The sequence below is a fragment of the Corvus moneduloides genome, chromosome 4 (genome assembly GCF_009650955.1).
Source record: "Corvus moneduloides isolate bCorMon1 chromosome 4, bCorMon1.pri, whole genome shotgun sequence".
NCBI classification, from domain to species: Eukaryota; Metazoa; Chordata; class Aves; order Passeriformes; family Corvidae; genus Corvus; species Corvus moneduloides.
In genome coordinates this window covers 71,943,046-71,961,328 of record NC_045479.1, presented here as the reverse complement: position 1 = coordinate 71,961,328, position 18,283 = coordinate 71,943,046, and the positions used below count along the sequence as shown (strand labels likewise).

The window sequence follows — 18,283 nt, the reverse complement described above, 5'->3', positions numbered from 1 at the left end:
CATCCAAGGTGCTCATCACCACTCTTTTGCCCTGGTCATGTTGATGGAGATAAGCCCCTCATTCCAACAAATTGGTATTTCTTTTCTGGCATCTTTCCCTCCACATCCCAGGCCCTGGTATCAACCATTCCCTGGCTGATCACGTCCCAGCTAAGCACTTCAAGATGCAAACTCACACCTGAGCTCTGGTTTTAAAGCACATGTGGATGCCTGGGGACCTGAGGAGGGGTAAATGGGTTTCTTTGTAGGCTCCTCCTGTGCTCCTGGGGAGATGATGTGGTTTTCTTGCTTGTCTTCAATCACAGAACAAGAGCTAAGTGTTATTGATCTGGGACCTAGGGGGAATATTTCTGAGCAGCTCACCCTGGCATTAGTCCATCACTTAGCTGGTATTTATTATTCAGGGCTGGCAAGGGATTCCTGGCAGCGTGCCCTGGCCAGACAGCAAACTGGTGATGGAGGAGCTGAGTGAGTCAAGGGCAAATGAAGAGGGGAAAGAAGGGAAGAAAGAAATTGCAAACCAGGTTTTCCCTGCTCAAATTAACTTAGGTGGGTCCCAGAGCCTCTGTCTGCAAAGTTGCTCCTGTGTGCAGGAAAAACCCAAAGCAGGGTGTGCACACAGAGCTTGGCAGATGGTCAGTGCGAGATGATTTCTGGCTGAGAGATGAGGTAAAAGTGCAGATAAACAGGACAAGAACAGGACAAGGTTTCACGCACCAAAAAATCATGAAGGGTGCATGTGAGGAGGCAAGGTGGCAGCTTTGCAGAGGAAAGAAAATCTGCTCCTCACAGCTGGAAGGTCCAAGAGGAAAAGTCATGGCAGTGTCTGTCGGTGAATGATGTCATTTGGGCTATTCCCAGCACTCCAGAGAGCTTTGTCTTGCCTAATGACGAATGGAAGGATGTAAAGCCATGTTGGTAGATCTGCCCAGTCCCCTCTGAAGGCTCCTGCCAAAACCATCCTTTATTCCATGATTTTACATGACCTGGTAGAGGAACTCCTCTTGAAAGCTCCCTGGAGCAGCAGCCCAGCAGATGCAGAGCAGATCTGGGAAATAGAACTGAGTCTGAAGCAGGACAGGAAGCTTTCATGACATCCCTGGTGTCCATGCCAATGGAAAAAATAGGGAAAACACAGCCTCAACAACCAATTCTGTGACAATTCCCTGTTTCTTTCTAATGCCAACCCAGTGTTGATGCAGGGGCTCATTCCCTGGTGATCTGGGAATAGAAGTTGCAAACTCCTAAGGACAGATTGGATGAAACAAAAACCATCTCTGATCTCAGCTCCAGGTCTGCTGTCCCCATGCCAGATTTGCAGGGCACTTTGCACATCTCCTGGCTTTGAAGAGTGAATGTAAACCGGCAGCACATCCTCCAACTCAGAGCAGACTGAGTGAGGTTATCCTAACGGATTGTAAGAAGGGTCAGAGGATCTCTGGGGAGGAAGGGAATTAAGTCTCTGCTTAGCCTAACCCCAAACATTGCAGCAGGGCTATGGCAAACCAGTAACAGCTCAAGCTCTCTGTGAGGTTGCAGGAAAATCCATAAAAATCAGCTTCTGGGCAGACAGCAGGCTGGGCACAGCCACTGAGGAGTTAAGCACATGGCACCTCCTTTTCATAGACAGTAAACTCTTGTGTCTTCCCAGGCAATAACTCTGCCAGTTTAAGAGTTCTTGTAACCTTTGCACTAAGATAACATTGGCAGAAAAAGGGGGGAAAAATCCCTCAGGCTTGGTCAGATTAAAGAGCCCTGTCTGCTGAGGTGCAGTGAATTCTCCTGTTATTGATCCCTGGGGTCATCCTTGAGACAGTGAACTAATGGACCAGCACATTTCCTTGGACTTCCTTTAACTAAAAATTGCATTAAGTTCAAGTGGGACATTAATAATGATGATGATGGTAATAATAACAATAATGATAATAATAATAATAAATAATAATAATAATAATAATAATAATAGCAGCAGCACACCATTCCATCTCTCTCAGACAAGTATCTGCAAGGTTAATCCAGCTCTCACTGATTTTACAAGAACCACCAGGCACTGAGTTTTTTTCACATCTTCAGTCTTTGTGCTCCCTCCTTCTGAATGTTCCAGTCCTCCCCCAAAATGTCCATAGCAAGATCTGGGCAAAAAATTTCCCTGTTTGGCTTCCACCTTGGAAATAGTGTTTGATTTCTTCAGATCAGTGGTCTGATAGCCGAAGCCTGAACCCAGGCTCGTTACAAATGTTGATATGAAAATGGCCTGTAAGAATCTCCAACTGCTGCTAAACCAAAACAAAACCAGGTGAACAGATGAAAAACAACACCAGCAAGGTCCCCTAAGCTCATACTCTGCTAGGGGAAGGTTCCAGCAGCAGCAGATGTGGCTGCTTTTCTCTTCGTGGCATCAGCTCTCCCTGATCCTTCACATCAGTTATTTGTATACAGATGTAGAGCAGAGGCTGGAAAAGTGGGGGAGAAGTGGTGGATGCCTGTTCCCATGAGCTGCAAAGGTGTCTTTTCCCAGGAATTGTGCAGTGCTGCCATGTTTCACACCCTCAGTGCTGCCTCTCACAAAGCAAGGACCATGGAAATGAAGCGATCAGCGCGGCTCGATAATTACGGTGGCAGCTCGTGTGTGCTCAGTAGGTTTGGGCTGAAAGGAGGTATATTTTAATTATTAGCATCCAATTAAATAATGAATAAGTTCCATTATTGAAGGGGGATTTTGTGTCTCTCAGGGACCCTCCAAAGAGTTAATTAGAGAGCCTGCACACCTGTAGACATGATGTGTGTGTGCCTCCACCCCCTCCAGTGCTGCTACAGATCCCAAGCGTGCAGGTATTTTCCACTCTGTGAGCCTGAAACTGGATTTTTCCATGTTCTTTAAACTGTAAAGTGTCCATCCATCTTCAACAGCAGGAATCTTGGCACAAACTGCCAAACAAAAAAGCTGACCCATGCTGCTTTGGCTGAGGAACTGATTCATTTCAGTCAAGTATGTGCATGTCTGTCTCTGCTAGCCTGGAGCCAAAGCAGTCTCCAGAGTATGGGCACATCCTGGTGGTGATAAGAGCATGTCCAGAGTGAGCTATTCCCTGGCTGGACATGGCTCCTGCTGCTGAGCCTAATCTCAGAAGCCTTCCTGTGAGTTAGATTCCCACCAGGCCATTCCTGAGCTTTTCAACAGCAACGAGAATGGGTCTGGCTTTATTTAGGAATTGAGCACAGCCCTGCCCTTTCATTGTTGGCATTTTCCTGGTTTTTGACTGATACCGAATAGCCCAGGCCTGGACATTGAATAGGGAGGTATTCCAGGGGTAGCACAGGTGAGGAACATGTTATCAGGGATAAGAGAGATCAATTCTGGCAGAGCAAACCAGGCCATACCAGCAGCAAGAAGGGCAGAGCCTGGACATTGCATCTGCTGGAATAGGTGTGGCTATTAATTATAAATTAATATTATAAGATTAAGATTATAAATAAGGTTGCAGAGGTGCAGAATGAGCCAAACAGAGGCACTGGGCTGTGACCCATCAACATTTAAGGGTGGTTCAATACCCAGTATCAGAGGGAAGAAAAGCAATTTGAGGTGTCACTGGACAACAGCACAATCCTCTCATGCAGTGGGGGGAGGAGGAGGAGGAGGTGGAGGAGGAGGAGGAGGAGGAGGAGGAGGAGGATGTGACTCCAGCTGGAATCAATCCACACGTGGCATCCATCAGGCTGCTGGGAAAGCAGGCTCCAAGTGGAGTGCTTGTCATTAGGACAAGATGCATGGAAGAGACAGAGATGGGGAAATAGTCCATGGGGGGCTGTTTGTGAGGCAGCCCCATCAGGCAAATAGGATTATTGGGAATGATGAGATAATTCACCAGGAAGTCGTGTCACGTTTAACTGACCCTCCCAGACAAGGGAATGCTGGGGAAGAGGGGAGTGAGAGCTCCCAGCTGGGCCCTGGCCTTCATTCAGAGCCCAGCACAGCTTGTGCACTGGGAAACTGGGTGAACTGGGAGTGGTGATTGCAATCCTTCAGAGCGAAATTATCTCTTTTCTCTTGAGAGGACCCCTAACTTTTGCAAGCAACATTTCACACTGAAACTGAATTTACCTCCAACAGAGAATTGTCTGTGTTTTTAAGCCTTCTGTCGTGCCACAGCCCATCTGTAATGCATTCATCCTCAGAGAAAAATCCATCCCAAGGGAACCAACACAAAACACAGCCAAGTTCCACAGGCAGCACTGGGAGGAAAAGGATCTAAATCCAAATCTCTGCCTGCCACGGTCACTACGTGACCAGGCAGCCTCTCCAATACTCGGGAACCCTCCCATGGAGACAAGGCAGCAAAATCTGCCCTCTTCAAACCACCTGCAGAAAAGTCATGCTTGTAGCTAGGCTGGCCTAAACTAAGAGTCACTCCAGCTTTTTCACTAGTGCGTAAGGGACTTACATTCCAAATCCTTTAAAACTCTGACAACACTTGGATAAATCTCCTGCTCTCCTCTCCATGAATGTATTGGCAAATAGAAAGGGCCCTTTGACCGTGGTTCTTTGAAAAGGAATATACTTTTTTTAGAGAAAACAAAGCTAAAAACGTTTGGAACAATGGAGTTACCTCTTTAATTCCCAACATTTTTAGGGCAGCTCTCATTAGACGGATGCACAAGTAGAAATGACAAAGCAGCCATCTCTCCATTCACTCCAGCAGAACCCAGGACATGGTGGGTTTTTTTTAATGAAAGCCCTTTCAAATGCTTGGGGATGTCTGCAGAGAGATGATAATAATTAGATTCATAACACATTAATGATGGCTGTGGCAGTGTGGCTTGTCTGGAGCAGGGAAATGAAGTGACACCCAAGCCTGTGGAACTGCAGCCATTCTGTTCCCAGCTTTGCCCCTCCTTAGGGAAACCTGCCACAGATAAAAAGCTGATGGACAGAGGCAGCTGACATGAACCAAACCACCCTCACCTCGAAAAGAACTGCCAGAATTTGTCAGAATTCGAGCAATCTGGTCTAGTGGAAGGTGTCCATGGCAAGGGGTTGGAACTGGGTGATCTTTAAGGTCACTTCCAACTCAAACCATCCTTTGATTCTATGACAATTAAGCAAACTCACAGTTTTCTCTGTATTTTGCAGCTTTCTTGGCCCTTCATTGTATCAGGTCCTGTACAGGAACCACGGTTTGTGCCCCATAATAAAAAAAAAAATATGTAAAAACTTGCACAACCCAAACTTCCAAGCCCATCTCTTCCCCAGAATCTCATTCAAAGGGAGAAATCTCATGCTGAGTTTATTTTTCTTCTCCACCAGACAAGTTGTTCTAGGGGGAGACACTGTCTTTCAGAAGAAGAAAACAAATTGATCCCATTTAAAATTCTTCTTCATCCATGACCAGCCCAATTTAAAATGCTATCAATCTGTGTGGTGGCTTCCCCAGTGGAAAAGGTGCAAACCAAAGGCTTGGTGCTTTTATTTTGGCTTGTGTTGGATTTCTTCACTTGTGTTGTGTTTTGATGTGTTTTTAATAACACACAGACACAACTGCATCTTCTGGGTGAAGGCAGCTCACCAGGTGCCACTGTTTATTGATTTGTTTATCTTCATTTACCTTTTCAGGACAAAAATAGGGAGCACAGTTTGTGTCCTTGCTGTGGCCAGAGTCACAGCAGCAGGGATTCCAGGCATGTGTGTCTTGATGGAGAGGAAGACCTTGAAGAACAGGAGAGCGACAGCTTTTGGACACCTGGCCAAATTATTTCAACTGCAAAAGTGCAGCTGGAATAGAAATTGCTGCTGAGAAGTGGGAAGTCACCTCATTGCAAAGTGGGGTGGGTCTGACCTTCTCCCTGGTCCTTCAGAGGGGTGACAGCTCTGCCTCTGATCTACAGGTGCAGAGTGGGGAAGGTCCAGTGCAGATGAGAACACTCAGTGTGCATCGTTTTTAGGATGCTGTGGACAAAAAGGCTGTTGGCTTTTAATGCAAACCTGAGAAAAATTGCCCTAAGGAGGAGAAGTGAGGTTTTTTAGACTTCAGGAGCTGTAATGGGATAGTGACTCATAAATCACTTCAGAGGAGGGACTAAACTTGGGGAATGGTGACTCTGATGTGGCCTGTACTTGTATTTACCTCTTCTGGCCATGACTGGTGACATGATAGACATGATCCTGGGGGGAAAAGTTCATCAGTCGGAGCATTTGGCCATTCCTGTGTTGTTCTGGAGGGTTCAAATTACCTGATAAGAGCCACCTCTGACTCACCTCACTGATCCAGGCACCTAAATTCGGCATCTACTTACAAGTATCTCCCTGTGAGTCAAATGTCTTTGTCATCTGAGATGCCCAGAAATGTCCCATTTACCTTCAGCCTTTGTTTCTGAGGGGCTCAGGTCACCAGTGGATCCAGTGTCATGTCTGCTGGTTCCGTGGGGATGAGCTGAGTACCACAGAGAGTCTCAAATGGCAGAGTGATTATCCCTAAGGAAACCCAGCACAGCCAGTGGAGTCTGGGCTCTCCTTGATAAATTAGGGAGCACTCCAGCACCAACTGGAGTCAGGGAACCTGAGTTATTCTAGTGAGGATCTTACCAAGACTTTCTTTGCCCTGTCCCTGGACAAAAATCCAGCATCAGGTGGACTTCTCAGAGGCCTTGCAATATCTGGGGAGCAGGATTGAGACAGAGAATATGCTGCTCAAAACTGATCAGAACTTCACATGGCCGGGGTCAGACTTTGGTGTGAATTGTTGAAGGGAAATTAGATTGTAAAGGGAAAACAAGAATCTGTGTGTTTGTGACAAGTCTGAGGAAACCACTCTGTAAATTTTGTTGACTTGTACACCCTCCCCTGACTCTTAACAATTTCTTCTTTGATTCTGAGCAGTTCCTGCTGCTGGCAAAGGGAAGGTGGTGTTCTGGACAGTTTAGAAGTGACTGGCAGTAAAGGACACAAGTCCACTTTTGCTCTGAGAGAACTTTTGCAGTATGAGTTCTACCCCTTACAAGCCACCTGTGATTCCTCATTGGGATTGGTGCATCCCAGGTGTCCCAAACCCAAGAGTCTCCATGGGTTTCTCATGTCACTTTACCCTCCAGACTGAGTGCCAGGAGAGCCCCAGTGCAACCCTTGAAGCTGGAAAACCTGAGGGCTGAAGTGCCTAACTCCCAGCTGACCTTTCTGCTGGCTCCAGCCATGAGCTTCTCTTGGAACTGCACCAAGAGGTCTCTGCTGGAGGGAGAAACCCCTTGGAAAGCAAGAGGAAATCTGTCAATAATGGGAAACCTCAGCCATTTAGCATCAATCATAATGATCGATTCTTCCAGGGAGGAGGGGAAGGGGAGGGAGCAGTAGGCTCAGGGACCTGGGACACACCACATGTCCCTGGGACCGTGGCTGTTCCCGCACTTTAACACGGCTGGAGCAGAGCGAGGAGCCATTAATTGACTTTTAGCTCTAACTGTAATCCTGATGTCCCTTGGATGTCAATTAACCACCAGTAATAGGTGGCTAATTGCATAAGATGGCCTTTCAAATGAGATGTAAGACACAGGCCCAACCACCGTGGTCATTAAGGGTCCTTCTGCACGTTGCACGGGAGCAGGGGATGCAGAGGGCACTTTTCTCTGGCTCTTTTCCGGTGGCTTTCTTTACATCCTATGTCTGCACTGGATCATCTTTTACCAAGGCTATACCTTCGTTATAGCTCTTATCTTGTGCTTTTATCCATCCAGGGGGGTACAGAGTTGTTTTATGGCAGTTATATTTAAAGGTCAAGGCAGAAGTACCTCGCAGGTGCACGTTATGGGGTCTCACACAAACACTGTCTTTCAACACAGGACAGACTGAGAAGCCCATCTCACAGCTCCTCCCCTGAACTGGAAAGTCAATGAAATCAACTTTTGTGGAGACAAATTTCTCATGCTTGGGTGTCCCAAGGTCTAAACAAGTCCAGGTGTCCATCTCCTCACACAGGGAGAGCAAGGACAGGTTAGAACACCAGCAGAGAGAGAGAGAAGGTAAATCCTGACCCGGTAAATCTGGGGGATTGTTGGTAGGAACTGTGGTTGGAGAAGGATATCAGGGTTTGAGTTTCTGTCCTCCCACACCCCTGGCAAGTGCAAACCACAGACTGGACATTCAGCAGCACCGTTCACCCCTGAAATGATGCTTTTGTACGAGTTGCCAGAAATATTTTCCTTCAAAAATGTCAATATTTTCCCTTTTTATTTTAATCTGTATGTTCCACCAAATCCTCTGAAAGTCAACCAATCCAGTTTTTGTCACTAGAGCTTCTATGCCCAAGCAGAGCATAAAATTTTCCCTTTTGCTGCTGTTGTAACTGGAAAGGGATGGAACTTTCCTTCCCAGAAGCAGGCAAATTCCAGAGGTAGGGACTAAACTGTGCTAAGCCCTGCAGAAAGCGAGAGGTGCCGTCATTGCACAGCTGGATTCCTGTGGCTCTGACATGCAAATCTGATGCAGTCACTGGAAGTTGCAGCTCACAGAACCATCCAGCTGCATCAAGACCAGAGACAAACTCAAAAAACCCTCCAGACATTACATCTGCCACAGCAGACAGACTGAAACCCCATCATTGCAACGTTTAATGTGATTTCCCAGTGCCAGAAGATCACCACAGAGCCAGGCTACAGCCACAACCGAGGTTTATGATTGCTTGGCATCCGACTCAGCTCACCTGACAATTGCATCAATCCAGAGTCTTGCACCTTCTGCTTCAGTGCCTCCTTGTGTTCTGACAGCAGGTTGGAGACAGCAGCACGGATCAGGACAGGTGACACCAACACTCAAGTGTGAGACTGATAAGAAAATCACTCAGGATGTCACTACAGGAAAAATGAGTCCTGTGTTTAAGGAGCACTTCCCCAGTGTGGAGGGTGCATTGCTCTGCAGAAAGGGAAAAGAGAAAATCAAACCTGTTTGCTGAGTGGAGATTATTGTCCAAGGAATTGCCATTCTTCACATTTAACCAAAATTTTGCACCTGCAGGTGACAGAGATCAGATGCAAAGTTGACACGGGGCTTGCAGGGTGGTCCCTGGTGCTCCAGCACAACACCCCAGGAGGAAATACCTTGTTGAAATTGGTATAACATGTCTCTCTCTCTAGAGACTGCACCCTCCAATAGTCGGGATTTGCATTTTCCTGGTGTTCCAAGAGTTCAAGGAGCAGGGATGGGTCTTTGCATCCAGGTTGTGTCCCTGTGGATTTACTATGAGCTGTGTTAGCACTGCTCTGTGCAGCGGGGAGAGACACTGCAGGAGGTGTATCAGGAGCTCCCAGTGATGCCTTAGGTTTTAACTTTTATATTTTTCAAATCCTGTACTTCTTGGAGTGTAACTCTGAAGTTCCTTGTAGCCTGTTAACTTCTCCTCTCTCATGCTAGGCAGACATAACAAAGCCTCCCTGGGCCTGCTCTCCAAGGACACCCAGACCGTCCTAGACCCAAAAAGTATAAACCAAAGAGCCTCAAAGGGGGGGTAAGATGAGGGGAATTACATCATTGAACTGAAGCTTTAATTGGAGAATTAACCCTGATATGGAAATGAACCAAACCTATAAAAGAGTGAGGAACTCATGACCTGTTTCTCATCCTGGGTCCATTTTGGCAGTAGCCTCTGGCTCCCCAGGGTGTACCTTTGAAGGCCTTTCAAATAAATACCTACCTTTATTCCCTTATTCCTGTCTAGTCTCTGTGTCTAGGAGGCCTCTTAAGGCATCAACAGACAGCATTCACATCCCCCTGGCAGGCAGAAGCCTCATAATTTGGAGGTGTCCAGAGGAAAAAGAATTAGAAAAATTATCATTGTCAGGACAGTAAATAGGAGGCTGAATCGCATGGCTGGGTCACCCAGATACGCTTGCTAGACTGGCTTTAATGTGGGATAGAGAGACATCAAAGAATCATAGAATGGTTTGGGTTGGAGGGGATCTTGAAGACCCTCGGGTTCCCCCCTGCCAAGGCAGTGACACCCTCCATGAGACCAGGTTCCTGAAATATGGATCTGTATTGAAACTCACAGTGCCTATGGAGCTGGATCTCGCTTGCAGGATCTGTTTTCCCTCTGTTCAAATGCCTGAACACTCTGTTGGAATATATCCATACCTGAGGAAACTCAGAGCCTGGACAGGTGAGCAGATAAAGGGGGGAAAGCTGGGAGCACAGAGGTTCATTGAGGGGAAACTGAGGTACCAGCAGAAACCAAGCAAATCTGCAAAGCTTTATGGGACATGATGTCACCTGAGATTCTCTTATGGGACTAATCTGTGACACGAGACCAGCTGGAAATCTCTGACTCTCTGCAGGGGCATTGGGGATGCTCTAGGAAAACTCAAACAGGAATCTGTGTTTGACAGCTGAACTGCACCCTCTTCACCTGCTGGTTTACAGGAGGCTGCGCAGAAGCAGCCAGATGGGCAGGAGCACTCAGCCCAAGATGAGGGTGATGTGCCCTCAGGGGATGTCACAGCTTTTCCCCACAGTTTGGTTTTCCATCGGCAAACACCAGTTCACAGGAGCCAAAAGTGCCCGTGACTCCAGAGGGCTTCCAATGAATGTGACATTAAAATGGTTTCTCAGGTCCTTGCTGGGCCAAGACAGCCTAGGTCACATCCCAGGTGAGTTCTGGGATGTCCAGGGTAGAAAATATCTCATTTCCCCTCTCTGGGGAGCACATCAAGGGCTCAGTGTTTTCACAATGCAGAAAAAAAAATTGTTTTATGTTTGAATTATTTTATTGCATGGATGAATTCTTGATTTCTCTCTGCCTGATGTTTAAGTTCTTCCCTAGTACTGTGTTTGAAGCAACAGGTTTAATCTTTCATGGACCAGGGGAACAAGCTGCGTCAGAGCATTGGGAAGCTGAGGAGAAAAGTGGAAAACACCCCACATTTAGAAAGGGTTTGTGGAATCCCAGGCTGGGGGGGTACAATACAAGGTGAGGGTCTTTCCGAGGCTCCCTGAGCTGCACACAGTCCCTGGTTTAATCAGAGGATTGAATCCAGCAGCAGGGTGATGTTGATGTCCCTGTGTCCTGGCCTGCAATGAGCACAGGGACAACAAACCAGGCACTTGACCTGCTCCTTCCCTCTCCTGGCTGACCCCAGCACAGCCAGCCACACCAAACCACAGCTGTGAGACCAGGAAAGAAGCTCTGCCAGCTGTTTCCCCATCCCAGACCTCACCTGAGCTGCTTTCAAAGCATCCTTGCCATGAAGGGCTGGCTTTGCTTTCAGGCACTCGGAGATGGAGCCACTTTCAGCATTCAAAGTGACATCCCCAGCATGACCCAGACAGAGAGGCAGATGGGGAGGGCAGCAGAGGTCAGGGAGGGCACGGTGCCTTGTGTCTCTGAGACCTCTGAAGCCTCTCTACCCAAAGAGCAGGGCCAGCCACAGCTGCAGATGAAACCAGAGTGGGAGTTCGCACAGAGACTTGAGTCCTGCTTTAAACACTTCTGAAGTTTCTCCCTAAACAAGGATTAAAACAATAAAAATAACAACGCAGAAAGAAAGTGTCTGTGTGTAGGAACTGCGACAAGAAGCACGAAAAATAAAGGAGGAGAGAGCAAAAGTTCCCCTGTGCAGCTGCCTGAGCTGGCATTAGTGCTTTGGGGGGCTTGGAATATCTGCTTTGCACACATAGAAACACACAGCCCTATAAGCAGTGATAGCATTTTGTAATTAAAGGTGCCCCACAGCAAGGCTGTGCTCAACAGAATAATACCATAATCTTTACAAATGCCTCTGCTTCCTTGAAAAGATGCAGCTAAGTCAAAGACGGAGACATAGGGAAGAAAAAAAAATAATAGCACCAAAGGCACTCAGGATGCAATAAAACAGAGGATTAGATCTACATTACTTTCATTACATTATATTGTATTTTTATTATTAGGTCCACAGTTATCATTTAATCTTATAGCTGCTGTGTCTGATAGAGTGGAACAAAAACAAATGGAATTCATCCCCCACACACACACCAAGGAATTGGAGATTAAGGAAAGATTAACATCACGTGTAAATGAATGAAAAATGTAAATGGGAGAAGAAAAAGGGAAGAAAAGGAGGGCTGCTGGGGCTGGGGAGTGCGGGGAAGCCACCCTGGTGTGAGGCTGACTCTCCTTTATCTCTGCCCACTTTATATGGCAGGAGGAAGAACTGGGGACCTCGGCCACGCCTGGGCATTTAGGACCTGAACTAAAGGAATGAATTCCGCTTGCACTGAGGAGCCATCCCCTTGTGATGGAACCAGGCCCTACAGAGCAGGACTCAAGCACCAGGCAGATCTCAGCACCCTGATGCTGATACTGGTGATGTGACAAAACCAGAGTTCACCTCTCTTCACCCTTACCTGGCTTACAGTGGGATTAATTTAAGTCTCCCTTTTACCTTGGGAGACTTAAATCTCCTTTTTCCCCACCTTTTCCCTCCTCAGGGCAGGAGCCAGTGGGGTCCTTCCAAGAGCAATGACCAGGCAGCAGTTCTGCTGCTCCATCCTCCTGCTCCCAGCATATGGGGCTCAGCAGAGACTAACCAACACTCACTCTCCTGCAGGATTAATTTCTGGAGGAGAGAAATGGCTGACACAATCCAGGTATTTCTTGGCGGCAATCCTATTTACCGAGAGCATTCACAAAGGATTTACAAACCTAAAGGGGGATTTAAAGGGAATTTGGGCACCTAACTCTGAAACAGCAAACCTGAAAATCCCCACTCATCCATTGCCTGATCCCAGAGGTTCCTGAGCTACACAGGTACCATTTTTTTCCCTGTACTGGCATGTACAGAAGATCTTTGGTCATGGCAAAGCTGAGCAGCTCCTAACCAGAAATCCCCCTGCTCTTTAGTTTACCTACCCTGAACATCCCTTTATCTCTCAGCAGCTCCGAGACAGCCCGAGGCTCTCTGCAGCCACAGAGGCAAAGCTGCTGCTGGTTTATTTTAAAATGCAGCAGCTCCTTCTTGCCTCCATCTATAAAATAGCTTGGGAGAGTCTCTTGGGCTGTGGACGCCCAAATCTTGGTTTCTCCTCCACCTGAGTCTAACTCTTCTCTCCTGTTACAGCCACAGAGTATAAATGATGATGACTTTTTGAAGTGGAAGTTTATTCTCTATTTCCACAGCAATGAGGGGCAGCCTCCTGCCTCATCCTGAGTCCCCTAAAGCTGATGTTTGTGAGAGTTTAAGGTGTCATTTTGGGGCATGACAGAGGTGGACATAAATGTTGTCAGGCAAAAGTAGAACACAAGCCGTGCCTTCGAGCATCACAGGAAAATTACCTGGGGACCAGGGAGGTGGGAGAAAGTGGTGGGAGGAGGGGGATGAATTTATCTTGGGGAGACCCATGAGGGAGGAGGAAGAAACCTCAGCTTAAGGTGTGAGGAGTAAACTACCCCATTTCTCTGTTTTGACTGCAGAAGGAGTTGAGAAAAATAAATATTTAATCCCTAGGTAATTGAACTGAGGAGCAAATGTCTTGTTCTCAGGTCACACAGCCCAGCTGCTGGGTGGGCCCTGGCTTTGGGCAGGGGATTCTGTTCCTTCCAGTTCCTGCACTATAGAATGTTTTAATTGCTGTTTTCACCTGACTTGAAATCAGGGTGATGATCATTCCTTATCTGTGCCTGCAAATGTCCCTCTCCCAGACCTGCTTGGTGCTGGCCACCGACCCTTTTCAGATTCATGGTGCAGCCAACTCCAGCTGTTCCTGCTGGAAGCACAACTTGATTGAGCTTTTTAATTTAATTGAGGTTTCTCTGCACAGTCTTTCTCCGTGGCCAAGGGGTTCCCCTCCACGCTTTCCACCTGAGGTTGTCTCCCAGCACGTTGAAATCCACACTTCCCAGAGCAATCTGAACTTCATCTGGAGCCACCTCAACAGCAAGATTGTATTTTCCCCTTCCATTAGTTGTGCAATGCTTTACATTACCCACACGTGTGTGGTGATTGTCGTGGGCATGGAGTTACAATCAGCAAGGACAGTGCAAGGAAAATTAATTGTCAGATAAGTTAATGACACTGATATTCTTGCAGCTGAATTATTCTGGTGGGTTGTAAGATTATCACAGAAGATCCTAGATGTTCATACCAGGCACAAGTTTATCCTTTCCTTGTGACTGATCATTTTTCCATTCAATAGAAAAAACCCAACCCTCAAGACTTGAGGCATCCAGTGAGGAAGCCAAAACCAATTCCAGGCAGTTTGTATGGCACATTTCATGAATAGCAGAAAGCTCTGAGTGACCAGACAGAGAGAGAGAAGCTTACAACTGGAAAATTGGTCACGTTTCCTACTTTGTGCTGTGATTATTTTCTGTCTTTCAGCCGTGCCCAAGGTTGCACACAGGATCAGAATCCCGTCAGATCACACTCAGACACTGAGATGTGTTCACTATCGTGGCAAATATTTTCATCTAACATATAAAATACCTAGCAGGGAGCTAAAAGGGAAGGACAACACTCAGGCAAGGTGACACAGTTTCTTCAATTCCTCAGCAAGCTGAGAACCAGGAAACTTTAGAGCAGTCGGCCACTGCATGGGGTAAAGAAGGATGTGTGAAGTTTTAGCTCGCTTGAAGTCCTCTAAAAGTTCAGTGAGGAGCTGGTCAAAACCCTTCAGAAATCAGCAAGAGCCTTTCGACAGGTTTCCATCCCCTGAAGGATTGTGCAGCAAAGACAAGACTGCAAGTTCCAACTACAGAGACTTGCAAATCACAGGGCATCAAAGTTTGGGAAGCCTCTGAACGTCCCTCCCTGCAGCAATTACTCCTCTGCCAGCTTTTGTGCTGGGGGGAGGTATCAGCCACCTGAAGTTCTGTTTGCAAACAGGTTTTTTCCAGGAGACAGGCAGGAATGTGAAAGCAGCGGCCCAGGAGTGGGCATTGCCTGCTGGTGAATGCAAATTCCTGCGGAGCAGGAGGATTCCTGCAGTGATTCCCAGAGGTTGGAAGGAGCTGTGAGTCCTTACAGGTATGGTGGGATGGGAAAGGGAGAGGTGAAAATACCCTTGAGGGCATGCAGGAGTGAGGAGTGAAAAAGACCACCATGAGCATCACAAAGCTCCCAGGAAAGTTCTCAGGGTGGTGACCACTCTTCAGAACCCTCTCTCTGTGCTGAAGGGAATGGAATCTGTCAATCCTTGGATGCAGAGGGATGTTGGCAGGACCAGAGAAAAAGGGTAGATGCTGGAAAGCTTCCTTATAGAACAGTTTTATGTTATTATAACTACAGAGTCTCATCAGTGTGGATTATGAGTGTAACTTAATTAACTTTCACATTATAGTTAGATGGGCTAATAATAGGTGGTTTTTTTGGCGTTGGGTCCTCTCCCTTTCACACACAACAAAACTCTGTAACACCAGTACCATTTCAGACCATTTTTGAAGGAATATGGTGGCAAGTGACCCAAAAAAAACCCCCCAAAATTGAATTTTACAGTGCAGTTTTGGCGCAGGGGAAAGAGAGAGCTGCAGCTGAAGGAGAGAAGAAGACCATGGAAGTCCCAGGGGATGTGAATATTTATAGGAGAAGAAATGCAGCAGCATGTGACCTAGGGAGAGCTGAAATTTTCAGTCTTTTTTTTTTCAGAAAGGGGGAAAAAAAAGTGCAGGAGAAAAAAAATGCTAAAAAATCTAAAGGTGAAAGGTAACTTCTTCCAGGAAATATCAGTGGCAGTAACTGTCACTTTATTAAGGGAGTGAAGGAGTAGGAACAGCCAAATAGAAACAGGCTTGACAAAGTGGGCAACAAATGTGAGAAATAATGCTGCTTCCTTGGTAAACAGGCTCAGTAGCAACGAAATAAATATTGGCTCTTGCTGAAAGAGTCCATCAAATCCATATCAGCAAACCTCAGTGTCACAGGGAAAAAAACAAGGCAGGAGGCCAAGATGGTTCTACCAGGAATGCTTTAAAAGCCTGAATATTTGGGCAAGGAAAAAAAATATTGCAGATAAAGTGGGAAGAAGGCTGCAAATGAAATGGAAAAATAAAGGTAAAGTGCAACTATGGAGGAATAAAACCAGGGAGTTAATATAGAGGGTTAATAAAAACGAGTTACATAGAAACTTTGCCCCACACATCTGTCTGATTTATACTGTGATATAAACTGATTTATACTCTGATATGCATCATATTTAACATGTAACCCACAGGTACCACAAGGAAAGCTTGATAGCACAAGTTTCCCCTGGATCAGGGAAAGCGGGAGGTGTGGTGGACAACACCTGGAATCCCATCCTGAGGGACGTTCTGGCACCTTCATTGGAGTGAGGTCTGTGTGAAATCATGGTCCAGCAGGTAACTGGACACTGATAATGTTAAATGCCAGGCTCAATGAGAAAAGAGTTGGTTGGGTTTTGTGTATCAGAAGGTGATCTCACTTCTCGTGGGATCAGGCCTTATGTGGGATTCATCACTTCGATATTTCCTGATGACTTCCACAAGGATGTTGACACCTCAGAAAACACTCACGGGTTTAGGTTGGGGAGTAGGGAAAATTTCTTCACTGAAAGGGTGGTCAGGCATTGGAATGGGCTGTCCAGGGAAGTGGTGGAGTCACCATCCTTGGAAGTGTTGAAAAGATATGTGGATGTGGCATTTGGAAATGATGTGGTTTAGTGGTGCTGGGCTAATGGTTAGACTTGATGATTTTAAAGATGTTTTCCAACCTTAACAATCCTACGATTCTATCTACAAAAATAAATCTTTTCCCCTCAAAACGTTTTCCCATCTCACCAATCTGCCTCAGCACCCACACATTGAGATATTTTGACCTTCCACACTCCAAGAAGCAAGCCCAACTCTGTATGAGAGGGAGTAACAAGTACCAGGGGTCACATGAACATTCTGCCTGAGATTCTGTAACTGATGTCACCCATGATGTTATCAGGTGTAGGCTTCTATTTTTACAGCAGTTTAAGTTGCCACAGACATCAGTTTTCCCTGCTCTCATGTCCCAGAAGAGATCTCAAAGGGAAAAAGGGAGTGGGGAGAAGAGAGAGGTTTGGAATTACAATGTAAAAAGACGTGGTCCTGGTTTTTAGGTCATTTTGCCAAGAGGATGGATTTTTCTTGTCTCTAAGACCTGTTGGCAGGATTACAGAAGGCACAGAATTCCTGTCCTCTGGTTCCACCTGTCCTTTTTCCCCTCTTACAGCAGGAACTAATTCCAGCAGATCAATGCAATGCATCCTTTAACAAGTCAGCTTCTGGAAGCTGTGTTTGTTTGATTAATTTAATAAATTCCTGTTACAACTTTGAAATAAAAAACGACACCATGACTGCCCCATCACACCAAAGAAAGCAGCTCCCATCTCTGTGTTGACTTTCAAGAGGCTCAGTAGGAGTTTGGGACTGTGGTGTGGTGCCCCAGGGTGTCTCTCCTGGTTCTTCTTTGTCCTCTCCACGCTTGTCATGAGTCCAGACAGGAGGATCATGGATGTGCCATCTAATACGTACATGGACATAGAGCAGCTTTGATGCTGAGGCTAAAGGAAACAAAACTAACGCAGGGTCCTTGCTTGGCTCCAATAGCTGGGTTTTTCTCTCTTAAATATCCCAAGGACTTTTGCTATTTTTACAGATAAAAAAGCAACTGAGCAACCTTCTTGACTTAGTCTGGGGCCACCACTGATTTACATGGTGAACACAGGCAATTTTGGAGGTGAAGATCTACCTGTCTCACTGAGGCAAGTCCAACTTGCCCACAAATGCCATCGATCCATGAAGCAGGGACAGCAGACCTTCTTGCAATCCCACCACGAGACCTGGGATGGATGGCACCTGCTGGGACTGCTGTGGCTAACATTAGATGCTGGAAGGACATTGGGTTCCCAAGCAGGTCACCCTGGGATCATTCCAGCCTGAAAATCATCTCAAAAAGGAAAAAATCACATTTATATCCAACCTTGAGCTACTCCTGTACAACCATAGTCCATGAGGAACAGGAGTCACAGAGTTATGGAATCATGGACTGGTTTGGATCGAAGGAACCTTAAAGATCATCCAGTTCCACCCCCTGCCATGGGCAGGGACACCTTCCACTATCCCAGGCTGCTCAAAACCACATCCAACATGGCCTTGAACTTCCAGGGATGAGGAGTCCACAACATCTCTGGGCAACCTGTTCCAGTGCCTAACCACCTTTATAGTAAATATATTCTCCCTAATTTCTAATCTAAACCTACCCTCCTTCAGCTGAAATTACCTCAGAGTCATTTCTCCTCCTTGAGATGCTCCCAGCAAAGCAAACCCCCTTCACCCACAGTCCTGTCACC

The 18,283-nt window shown here is 46.5% G+C and overlaps 1 long non-coding RNA gene across 1 annotated transcript; it reads left to right on the top strand.

The window, feature by feature from the left end:
• Nucleotides 1–217: 217 nt before the first annotated feature.
• On the top strand, nt 218–18,065 carry LOC116443564. Its single transcript, XR_004239982.1, has 3 exons — nt 218–228; nt 5,854–5,857; nt 17,965–18,065. It is a non-coding gene; the product is annotated as an uncharacterized LOC116443564 (long non-coding RNA).
• The last annotated feature ends 218 nt before the right edge of the window (nt 18,066–18,283 follow it).